The 12,804-nt window shown below is 36.0% G+C and overlaps 1 long non-coding RNA gene across 1 annotated transcript; it reads right to left on the minus strand.

Moving 5' to 3' along the window:
• Positions 1-6,360: 6,360 nt before the first annotated feature.
• On the minus strand, positions 6,361-9,589 carry LOC110451398. Its single transcript, XR_002463070.1, has 4 exons — positions 9,436-9,589; positions 8,864-9,113; positions 7,643-7,867; positions 6,361-6,836 (listed from the first exon to the last, which is right to left on the minus strand). It is a non-coding gene; the product is annotated as an uncharacterized LOC110451398 (long non-coding RNA).
• Positions 9,590-12,804: the final 3,215 nt, after the last annotated feature.

Here is a 12,804-nt window from a genome sequence, read left to right on the forward strand (position 1 = left end):
AAAGTGTTATGTTAAATTTAGGCATAAATGCTACCGTTTTCCAACCACACAGCACCAGGGTGGCCGCAACGAGTGCTGCTGCTAAGGCAGGTGTACCACTGCAAACCATTTTAAACACTGCAGGGTGGGAAAATGATTGTATGTTTAACATATTTTATAACAAACCAGTCGCAGTTGCCTCTCAGAGTTTTTCTAACTCGGTTTTGTCAGAGAGGAAATGAAACTTGTAGACTGAGACTTACGGGTTTTGTTATTAGCCTATTATTGTTTAATCATGATATGTATTGCTTGATTGAAGTTTTTGGAGATTATAGTATAGTCATAGCATTGGTGTCTGTGTTTTCTTTCTGCATATTCAATTTCATACATGTTTTATACTTGATTAAGTTTGTATGGTTGATCTAGAGATGTCGACTCTAAAATCTCATGTGATCCTTCAGCATGGTTGATTTGAGAAAATTTATAAATTAACGAGTTTTATTTATAAGACGATGTTTGATTATAGTTTTCTCAGATCACTTATCAATCTCAAGATCCTGCTCTGCAAACTGAAGTCACGTGACCTTCTACGTCATCTCAAGTGATCCCTCAGCATAAGGTTGATTTGAGAAAACTATAATCAAACATCGTCTTATAAATAAAACTCGTTTAATTTATTATTTTTTACCACTGAAATCTCGGGGAAGCCCCGCGTAAATTAAGCACAGATCTATTTATATATGTCACGTGGTTGTTTCGAAAGCGAGGCAATGAAGATATCAGCAGTAACACGCTGTCTATCAGCCATGTCGGACTCAACTAGCAGACAAGACAGCAATACTTTAAGCAGATAATTGTTTTCAAAGGTCATGTATGATGGAAGTGTAGTATTCCTACCTATATGTTGTTGTTATATATAACGGTATTGATGAACATGCCAATAAACGTGGAAATCACTGCGAATCGCCGTCCAATGGAGCGATGGGGCCCCATGAGGTGTAATCTAAATCCCGTCATCAATGTCATCGTTTCATTTGTAAAATTGTATTTACTAATTTGAAGCAACCATAGCTTATCGTTAGTGAAAACACAACAAGTGTTTGCCTGGGACTGTCGGGAATACAAATTAAATAATCAAAACGGCCCAAAGACATATCTAGACCAAACCTGAAGCAGAGACGTATATTACATTTCTGTATGTATACAAGTTACACATACTAATTGCCCTACAATATTTAAATTATGCAATCATAAACCACATAATTATATCATATATATAAAATGATTGCATGTGCCGCTACAGTCAGTACCGTCATTGTTCTGTGAATGAAAAAGTCTTAAGGGTGGTAGAGTTATTTCCCTTTGTCCATGTAATCAGCATCTGTATCGGTAGTGTCAATAAGAACTCTTCTAGATAATAAGGTGGAAATGTAGATTTCACGTGCAAGACACACATCATGCTGTCGGCCATTATACGAGCTTTTCTTCTTTTCTGGAAGTTTGTGATACCATAATGATAGTTTTGTACCTTTGTAATGATTAACATGTTATTTTACTGTGTAATTGAGACTGTTATGCTATTGTCATAGATATGATGTTAACCCTGGCATTGTCGCGATAAACATTGCCATGTGGTTAATTCCGTCAGTTTAGTCAGTCATGTCGACCAATTACATTGTCGATGATAATTCATACAAATTGTTGGGTCGAGTTGACCTTTGGTGAATTATTATCATTTTTTTTCTTTCTTTACACTTCCAATATCATAATAAACATCATCTTCATCTATTCTTCGATCTTCATCATTAGCATCTATATATATATTCATATATGTTCATATTCCTCATCATCAAACCATCGCCAGCATTCCTAATCATTAAACTATCATCATCATCATGATAAATATAATTCATTCATCTACAACATTATCATTATAATCAATCCTTGTCAACAATAATACATAATCATCCTCATCAATTATAAAAATCATCATCAATATTATCATTGCTGACCTAACTTTCATGATCACCAACAACATCCTCAGTTTTTATCAATTATATCCTCATTTCTGTGCCGTTTTATGTTTTATATTACTTGTATAACTTGAGATTACAGTGAAATTACATAAACAACAAATCGATTAACATTCATGAAAATATCAATTAGAATTAAAGTAGCTGAGAAGTGATGTGTATTTTTCATTCTCCATGGCAGACACTATCTCCATTAAAGTGTCCCTGAGCTCATAAAGTTTTTTGTAGTCTTTATTTTCAAGATTTGGGAAGACAATCAGTTTCTTTTTCAGTGTTGCTTCAATCATAGAATACAGAATGTGCGTCCATGTTTTTGGGAATAGTCCCTCTCCAGTGATTGCCACATACGGTCTTCGTAAAAGCGCAGAAGTGCCATAGATTTGATGCAACGAGCACAAAAAGCATTAGCTGCTGGAGGATATTTGCGTCTTCACAAGATTGCCTCTAATTGCAGAGAAGTCATGAACGCCTTTCCAAAAGAGGATAAAGCAAAGGACCTCAAATATGTGGACATAAGTCAAGAGGGTCTACCTCTACAACGGGGCTTAGGCTTGAACTGGAATTTGGACTATGACATTTTCACGTTCATTATTCCTGATCAAGTAAAGACATACTCTAGGAGAGGAGTATTATCAACAATTAACAGTTTGTTTGACCCTCTAGGGTTTATCTCACCGGTTGATGTACATGGAAGGATATTGATGAGATATATGATGTCAGAGACTACTGATTGGGACGAGCCATTGCCAGTCAAGTACAAGGAAGGGTGGATAAAGTGGTGTCAATCGCTTAAGCATTTGGAGGACTTATTTATCCCTCGTACATACGTACCAACTTCACTTTTGAATACCCTGAGACAGGAAGTAAACATTTTCTGTGACGCGTCAGAAAAGGCCATTTGTGCCGTGGCATACCTGGAAACAGTGGATGTTAATGGGGACATTCATGTGATATTCATCATTGGAAAGTCCAAAGTGTCACCTAAACATGTTCATACAATACCACGATTGGAATTGTATGCAGCAGTCATCACTGTAGAGCTAGCAGAGACTGTATCGGAACATCTATACTTACCTGTAGAGCAGATGAAGTTTCACTTTGACAGTAAGGTTGTGTTAGGCTACATGAACAATCGTGTTAGAAGATTTTTCGTGTATGTGGAAAATCGTGCCAACAGAATTCTGTGGTTAACTAAGCCTAGTCAATGGAACTACGTGTCGACTAATCACAATCCAGCAGATTTGGGCCCCAGGTCTGTCCCATCTCATTTGTTACAAAACAGCATATGGATTCAAGGCCAAGAATCACTTCACATCAACACATTAGTTACAGACCAGATATTTGGGCTACAGTCACCTGATGATGATTCAGAAATTTGCCCAGATGTGAGTAGTTTAAAACTTTCAATTCAGCTCAATCAAAGACTTGGAACGGTTCTGTTCGAGAGGTTTTCGCGATTGGAAGACTTGGTGCGGGCTATTATGTTTTTGTTGCACGGCGACTTGCTGGCTCGAACAATGGTTCAATTTCTCACCATATCAAGGAAACAATTACAGAGTTGCGAGCTTCTACTGAAAAATGTATTATCATGCAAGTATAACGAGAAGTATTCAGCAAGGAAATTGAATGTATACTCCATGGTAAAGCTCTTTATAAGGACAGTCCCATATTGAGTCTGAGCCCCAACATCGACAACGAGGGTGTTCTACGGATTGGAGGACGCTTGAACAAAGCTGACCTCAATATACTGGAGAAGAATCCTATTTTGATCCCCAGACAACATCATGTAGCCATGCTGTTAATACGTCATTTCCACGACAAAGTGCAACATCAGGGGCGTCATCTCACTGAAGGTTCTGTGCATAGTGCAGGATTCTGGATCATTGGCATGAAACGCTTGGTATCATCAGTCATTCAAAAGTGTATTAAATGCCAAAGACTTAGAAGAAGCCTGAGCTATCAGCAGATGTCCGAGTTACCACGTGATCGTTTGGTTCCAGGGTCACCATTTACGTCCGTTGGTGATGATTGTTTAGGACCCTGGCAAGTATCATCACGTCGAACAAGGGGCGGACAGGCCAATTCCAAGCGCTGGGCCGTACTGTTTACATGTCTGAGGACAAGAGCCGTCCACATTGAAGTTATTGAGGAAATGAGTTTCTCTTTCTTTATTAATGCCGTGAGACGCTTTACTGCCATACGAGGGAAAGTAAAAGTGTACAGATCGGACAGAGGATCCAATTTCATCGGGTCAGCAGGAGATCTTGGGATTAATGTTGAAAGTGATGGGATGATGAACTTTCTTTCCTCTGATGTTTCTACATGGAAATTCAACGCTCCGCATTCCTCGCATATGGGAGGGGTGTGGGAGGTGTGACGTGAAGAATCTTAAATTCATTATTGATGGACGTGCCAGGGTGTGGTCTCACACATAAATTGTTGTCTACTTTTTTAGCCGAAGTATCAGCAATAATAAATTCGCGACCACTTGTACCAGTTTCGTCAGACACAGAGAATCCATATCCATTGAGCCCATCTGTTCTACTGGCGCAGACAAGTGACTCAATTGTTAAATTGCAATTCCAACGGATGTTACGAACCTGTATCGAGCACAGTGGAAAAGGGTTAAAATATTGGCTGAAATGTTTTGGAGACATTGGAAGGCGGAGTTTCTTCAGACTTTGCAAAGTCGCCGCAAGTGGACAGCTGAACAAAGGAGTCATCGTTCTGATGATGTGGTTCTTCTGCGGGACAAAAGTGTAGCAAGTAACTAATGGCCTTTGGGTGTGGTAACACAGGTTATTCCCAGTGAAGATGGGAAAGTACGTAAAGCAGAAGTGCATGTTGTAACCCAGAACGGCAAATCCACTAGCTACATGCGTCCAGTTAATGAGATGGTGGTGCTGATTCCTTACGAGGATTCTAAATAGACAGTTCGGACCTAATGATATTTTTTAGTTAGTGAACTAGCTTAGTTTGTGTACTTTTTATGAACTGTGTATTCTTTACGAACTCTAAATTTCATGTACAAGTAAGGTCATATGTTAACATTGCTTCTGGTTGTATGAGTGTGGTATAGTCATACCAGACGGGGAGTGTGCCGTTACAGGCAGTACCGTCATTGTTCTGTGAATGAAAAAGTCTAAAGTGTGGCAGATTTATTTAACTTTGTCCATGTAATCAGCATCTGTATCGGTAGTGTCAATAAGAACTCTTCTAGATAATAAGGTGGAAATGTAGATTTCACATGCAAGACACACACCATGTCGTCGGCCATTATACGAGCTTTTCTTCTTTTCTGGAAGTTTGTGATACCATAATGTCAGTTTTGTACCTTTGTAAGGATTAACATGTTATTTTACTGTGTAATTGAGACTGTTATGCTATTGTCATAGATATGTAAAGATGTTAACCCTGGCATTGTCGCGATAAACATTGCTATGTGGTTAATTCCGTCAGTTTAGTTCAGTCATGTCGAACAATTACATTGTCCATGATCATTTATACAAATTATTGGGTCGAGTTGACCTTTGACGAATTATTAGTGACATCATTACTGTTAAACTTAGTAATCGAGGTTCTGTTAGAGCTATATATTGTTCGTACATGAATATATAGTAGAAATAATTCACAATATTGTAAAGCATTTGTCAAGTATGTTCAGGTCAGTATAGACATACCTCATCTTTATTTGTAAATCAACAAAATATAATAATAGAAGCGTATTCCTATTTGTTACAGTCTTTTACTTAAATAGAACAATAAATTACAACGCTCTAAAATGCGGCAGTCTTCGGATTTTTCTGTGTATCGCCCAAGGCTGAAACGTGCAGGCATATTGCATACCTATTCTGTGATTTGAAAAATTCCTCAGTTATCAAAAATGCGAATACAAATTAATACAGGTCTGTTAAAAATAACGGGATCACTGTAAGGCTCATAGCTCACGACCAAAGATGAAGGTTACAGAGGTCAATTTTGATGAAGCAGAGTTGGTTGGAATCCATCAAGGAATCACATGGCCACAGTTAAATGTCACCAGGTAAAATTTCAAAGACACATTTATAATCAAACTTGCTGTATACATGTATTTGTATACTTTCATCTTTTATCATTATATAGTTACCAATAAAAGTTGCAATATAATAACTTGCATATTGGGCCTTCCAAGGCCTCTCGTCTTAAATGACCTCACACCACGAGGATTTTAGGCAAACAACAAGTTACTAGTATCTCTGTATACAAGTCTCAATTTTAGACAACTATTGTCAGTTACGGTTTCTTTGTTGTGAAAGGAGCCGAAAATTCAAAATGCTTTCATTTTTTTTTCAAATTTTTATTGTTCCAGATTTAAACTTGCAATTTAAAGCTGCCAGGGTTTTGGTCCTGGTATTAGCTTCGTTACAATAAATGTCCTCTCGCAGGAGGGCTCTCGTACACCACACTCCGAGTCTCAGACAATCATTAGTTCATTCATTCATTCATATTTTGTTTTTTACATGGTATATTCATCGATCTCATCCTGAAGTTTAATCACACATTCATTATTTCATTCAAACAACCATTTGTTCATGTGTTATAATTATAAATGAGTAGCGAGGGAAGTGTTATTCAATATTGTCTGTCATCTCTCCTCATTGTAAAGTTGTCCCTCTTGCAAGCTTCATGTATGGTATTTTGGTGTAAAATGCAGTCCTGTACATCAATATTTTTAGTATAGATTTGCTTTAATAGCTACTCAATTGAATATTACCATTATAAACTTCCTAGTCTGAGTGCATTTTCCCCACACCAGATATATCAGATGAGTGAGATGTCTGAGCTCTGCAATATGAAAATAAAAGAAGAATTATTATTTACCAGAATCTATGGCTATGCATGTAAGTTTCAGAGAATTAATTGCATCAATATGTTTCCGGCAATCTAGTGAATCTCCTATAGTACATATGTAATAATCATTCCTAAATATAAAATCTGTTTATCACCCTATCCTACCCTGTGTCTGGGCCCTCTGGGGTCAAATGTTAAATCTGCATGCGAGTCAGAAAAGTTTGTTCGGAACCATAACATTTATGGTAATGTTGAAATACTGTAACATGGTGGCCCCGTTAGTGTTACAAAATCTGGAAATGATACACACAAAATAAATGTAGAATTATCACTGGACAAATAGAATGTTTGAAAAAAAAAAATATGTGTTTTTTACCCCAAAAATGTCAGAAAATTAAAGCTTCACACAACCTGATGTCATATTTGTGTTGCATTATCCAGTATAATACATCATTTTAAGTTTCTTTTGCCTACCACTTGTACTTTTCTAGATTAACCCAAAATTACAGAAAATCTTTTACCAGTAGACCGACACACGGATGGAATTGGGGTAAAACAGTACGCCCAGACAAAGTTGTAAGGGGGCATAAAATTAAAACTGGTCTAATGCAAAATAGAATTATAATTTTTGACCTAAGATCTCATGGTAACTTTTCCATTTTATTATAATTTACCATCTGTATACATACATACAGTACACATTTCATAAGTGTTACTAGCTATCATACATGTGATGTATACATAATTTATATTACGACAATTTATATGTCACATTGTGGGTGATATGTACATGTACTTACTCTATATCTGAGACGTTGGGCATTAGTGTATCTACAGATAGGCTAGGTTCTTTATGGGTAGGTGTGGATGTTATCAGTACCGATGCCCCTGTATATGTGCGTGATGCCTTCCTAGACCGAGAAGTGCTACGTATAGGTGTCTCCATTGAAGTGCCATGTACCCCCATTAAAGTGCCAGGTGTGTCAGTGGCTACACCATGTATTTCTTGTGTCACTGAAACACACCTAAAACATGGAAAAAAATATAGATTATTTGAAATATAAAATATTCTCCCAATATCTTTTTTATCACAATTTAAGTAATATCATTGAAAATTTACTGAATTTCACGATATCGCCACCAGTGATGGATGATATATCAGCTATAGGAGTCACATCTACACCCTTCTTGACCCTGAACCAATAATGGGTGGAGGGTGGATGGCTAAAACAGTTCACCATGAATCGTCGTTATCAATGAGAAATATTTAAATACATGGAGAAGGGAGTTATAATATTTGTTTTTTATTTACTGTAAACAGAATGCAGGTACTGTCTATTACTATAACATCATAGAATTTTTCAAAGCAAATGGAAATAGATGTTTTTGCAGGAGTATATAACAAAACTTCTTCATCTTCATCTTTAGACCTTCCTTCGTCAATATCGTCAAAAGAAACAAAGTTCTATGAATTCAGGATCAATGAACATTATTGAATAATTCACATGTACAGTAAAATTGAGTATAATCTATATTTTCATTAAGTTAATTTTGTCCTTCATAATCATTACATATACATGTAGCTTTAACGTCTTAGATGTAAGAGATTTATAAATAAATTATACTCGTCTGACCGGCCTTACAATTTACTAATTGATGTTATTAAACACTTATTTTATATCATAACACTGAAAATAAAAATAAAGACACGTGTAAAATAATAAAAAATAAAATAAAAAAAGATCGAAAACCAACCCAAACAAAATTATGTTTTGTCTGTACACTAATTTATGTAAAAAAAAAATACCCCCAAGGATCCCCCCTGAAACGGACATAACAGACGTGAAAGAAAGGTGTCAGTTTCCCATAAATTTACATTTGTCCAGGACACTGATAACATGTGTGCCCTAATACCATCTTAAAGGTACCGTTTGTCAACAAAATCATTCACATTAAAGTAGATCTAAATATATATAACTTATTTATAATATTGCGAACAGTTGACAGCCTGCAATACTTACCACTTATCGAGAAGAATCTGCGCTGTGTGGTCGTATGTTGAGCAGCTGTCCACCTACAATGCTGCTTCTTAAGTCTTTTTAAAGGGTTGTCCAACGCCCATTGCTTTTTCCTGCGTTTTGTAGTAGATTCTGGAACCGTTCTTTGACGATAGCTTGCGCCTGTCATAGCTTTGGCACACATCTTTCTTTCGCCGCGATGTTTACAATGGGATTGTTGATGACACGCATGCGGTAAAATTACATCACTGATCTGGGTCAAGTGAGAGTTTTAGACTGTCAGATGACGATTTAGGATTTCGTTAAAATAATTATAATTTTTACTTCCAGGGAGTGAATTTCACCAAAATTTGAATCGTTATCTTTCATAAGGAAGTATTTTAAACATATGTATGCCATTATAGCAAATATAGATTTGTTTCCCCTGAACAGAGGCTTTAACATGTGTATTGCTAGCTGCGATAACGTAGCTTTCTGAAGGCCGGGTATTAATATTAGTACTAGTGTATTACATATAAAATATCACGTGCTTAAGGAAATTCTCGAAAAAAAAATACAATTACGGAAATACTTACCCCATCAAACCATCATAAATCACAAAACATCAACGACGAATGACCTGGTTAAATAGGATGGTGTATACAAACATAATCCGCTAGATATCGTTAAAAGCAATGTTTCCGGGTGTTACAATGAAAGTGAAACTCCATGTTGTTACTGCGAGTCTGATTAACTTCCGCTAACGTCATCGTTGGTTCAGCCATCAATGTAAAGTATAAGTAAAATGAAAGTATCTACAACTTTAGGATTTCCAATCGCATTGCGTATATCCTATGTTATGCATGATGCAATTTTTGAGTATAATCATAATTAAGGTAATAGGATTGTGTCACTATTTCTTAGTAGAATTTCTTCAAATTTTGTAGTTATATTGCTTTGAAGTAAAGAAAATTTTCTGCAACAAAACAAATGTAGGTTGTCAGAATTTTAAAGCGCCTGTTCGGGGATGTAGTTACACAATAAATGGGTCTAAATGCGTTCTCTGGTCTTCCAAAAGTTATACCACAACAATATGATGATCGAGTTCTGCTTGCATTGTCCAGTTTTGACCACTGAAATTTCGGGAAGCACCGCGTAAATTTAGCACAGATCTATTTATATATGTCACGTGGTTGTTTCGAAAGCGAGGCAGTGAAGATATCAACAATAGCACGCCGTCTCTACTCATCTAGAGGACAAGACAGCAATACTATACGTAAATAATTGTTTTAAGAAGTCATGTATGCTGCAAGTGTAGTATTCCTACCTATATGCCGTTGTTATATATAACTGTTTTGATGATAATGTCAATAAACTTGCAAATCACTGCAAATCGCCGTCCAATGCAGCGATGGGGCCCCATGAAGGGTAATCTAAATCCCGTCACCAATGTCATCGTTTCATTTGTAAAGTTGTATTTACTATTTTGAAGCAACCATAAGCATATCGTTAGTGAAACACAACAAGTTTTTGCCTGGGAATTTCGGGAATACTCATTAAATATTTTAAAACGGCCCAAAGACGTATCTAGACCAAATTTGAAGCAAAGAGAAACTTTCAACTTCAAGTAAACAGACAAATTAACATTGTGTCTTTGAAACTTTGATAAATAGGCCTATCAATTGATTATAGACCTGTTTATGACGCACATCACTTTTTAGATCCAGTTTTAATCTATTCTACATTTATTGTGACATAAAGAAAGCAGAATGTTTGAATGTTCACAAGTTACACATACTATAATTGCCCTACAATATTTCAATTATGCAATCATAAACCACATAATTATATATATAAAATGATTGCATACATATTCTGTGATTTGAAAAATCCCTTAGTTATCAAAAATGTGAATACAAGTAATACAGGTCTGTTAAAAATTAACAGGATCACTGTAAGACGCATGGCTCTAACCTGGATGTTATAGATGTAGATAGAACAAGGGGATTGCACGACCAAAGGTGAAGGTTACAGAGGTCGATTTTGTTGATCAGAGTATTGTTATGAATCCTAAAAGCAGAGCTGGTTGAAATCCATCAAGGAATTACATGGCGACCTTTAAATGTCACCAGGTCAAATTTCAAAGTCACGTTTATAATTAAACTTTCTGTATACATGTATTTGTATACTTTCATCTTTTATCATTATGTAGTTAGCAATAAAAGTTGCAATATAATAACTGGCATATTGGACCTTCCAGGACCTCTCGTAAATGACCTCACACCACGAGGATTATAGGCAAAGAACAAGTTACTACTCTTTCTATACAACTCTCTGTTTTAGACAAATATTGTCAGTTACAGTTTCTTTGTTGTGTCTACTGATCTTATGAAAGGAGCCGAGAAACTCAAAATGCTTTCGTTTTTTTCAATTTTTTGTTGTTCCAGATTAAATTTTACAATTGAAAGCTGCCAGGGTTTGGGTCTTGGTATCAGCTTCCTCACAATAAATGTCCTCTCGCAGGAGGGCTCTCATACACCATACTCCGAGTCTCAGACAATCAATAATTCATACATTCATTCATATATTGTTTTTTACATGAAATATTCATCCATCTCATCGCTGAAGTTCAATCACACATTCATCATTTCATTCAAACAACCATTTGTTCATGTGTTATAATTATAAATGAGTAGCGAGGGAAGTGTTATTCAATATTGTCGGTCATCTCTCTTCATTTTAAATTTGCCCCATTTACAAGCTTCATGTATGGTATTTTGGTGTAAAATGTAAACCTGTACATTAATATTTTTTGTATAGATTTGCTTTGATAGCTACTCAATTGAAAATTACCATTTTAAACTTCCGAGTCCGAGTACATTGCTTCTACACCAGATATATCAGATGAGTGAGATGACTGAGCTCTGCAATATGAAAATAAAAGAAGAATTATTATTTACCAGAATCTATGACTATGCATGTAAGATTCAGAGAATTAATTGCATCAATATATTTCAGGCAATCTAGGGAATCTACTGTAGTAAATATGTAATAATCATTACCAAATATAAAATCTGTTTATCACCCTTTCCTACCCTGTGTCTGGGCCCTCTGGGGACAAATTTTGTTGGGAACCATAACATTTCTGGAAATATTGAAATACTGTAACATGGTGGGACCCACAAGTCCCAAACTGGAAATGATACACACAAAATAAATGTAGATTCATCACTGGGCAAATGAATGTTTGAAAAAAACCTAGAATCATGAATCCGGCTTTTGCCCAAATTTATTTGCAGTAGACCTTTTCTCAAATCTTGCGAAGTACAAAGTATGTGTTTTCTACCCCAAAAATGTCAGAAAAGTAAAGCTTCACACAAGCTTATGTCATATTTGTTTTGCATTATCCATTATAAAACATCATTTCAAGTTTTATTTGTACCCAAAATTACAGAAAATCTTAAACCAGGGGACGGACACACAGACGGAATTGGGGTAAAACAGTATGCCCAGACAAAGTTGTACGGGGGCATAAAATTAAAACTGGTCTAATGCAAAATACAATATAATTCTTGACCTAAGATCTCATGGCAATGTTTCCATTTTATTATGATTTACCATCTGTATACATACATACAGGAGTAACAGTACACATTTCACAAGTGTTACTAGCTATCATACAGGTGAAGTATACATATAACTTATATTACGACAATTTATGTGCCACATTGTGGGTGTTATTTTCCATGAAAGTATATACATACATGTACATGTACTTACTCTGATATCTGAGACGTTCGACATTGGTGTATCTACAGATAGGCTAGGTTCTTTATGAGCAGGTGTGGATGTAATCAGTACTGGTGCCCCCGTAGATGTGAAATCTCGAGATTTGAAGCATTTTCTTACATTTTTCTCGACAAATGCATCTCCATGGACATCCAACCTTATGATATTTACAAGTT

This window comes from Mizuhopecten yessoensis, unplaced genomic scaffold (assembly GCF_002113885.1).
Source record: "Mizuhopecten yessoensis strain PY_sf001 unplaced genomic scaffold, ASM211388v2 scaffold5987, whole genome shotgun sequence".
Lineage (NCBI taxonomy): Eukaryota > Metazoa > Mollusca > Bivalvia > Pectinida > Pectinidae > Mizuhopecten > Mizuhopecten yessoensis.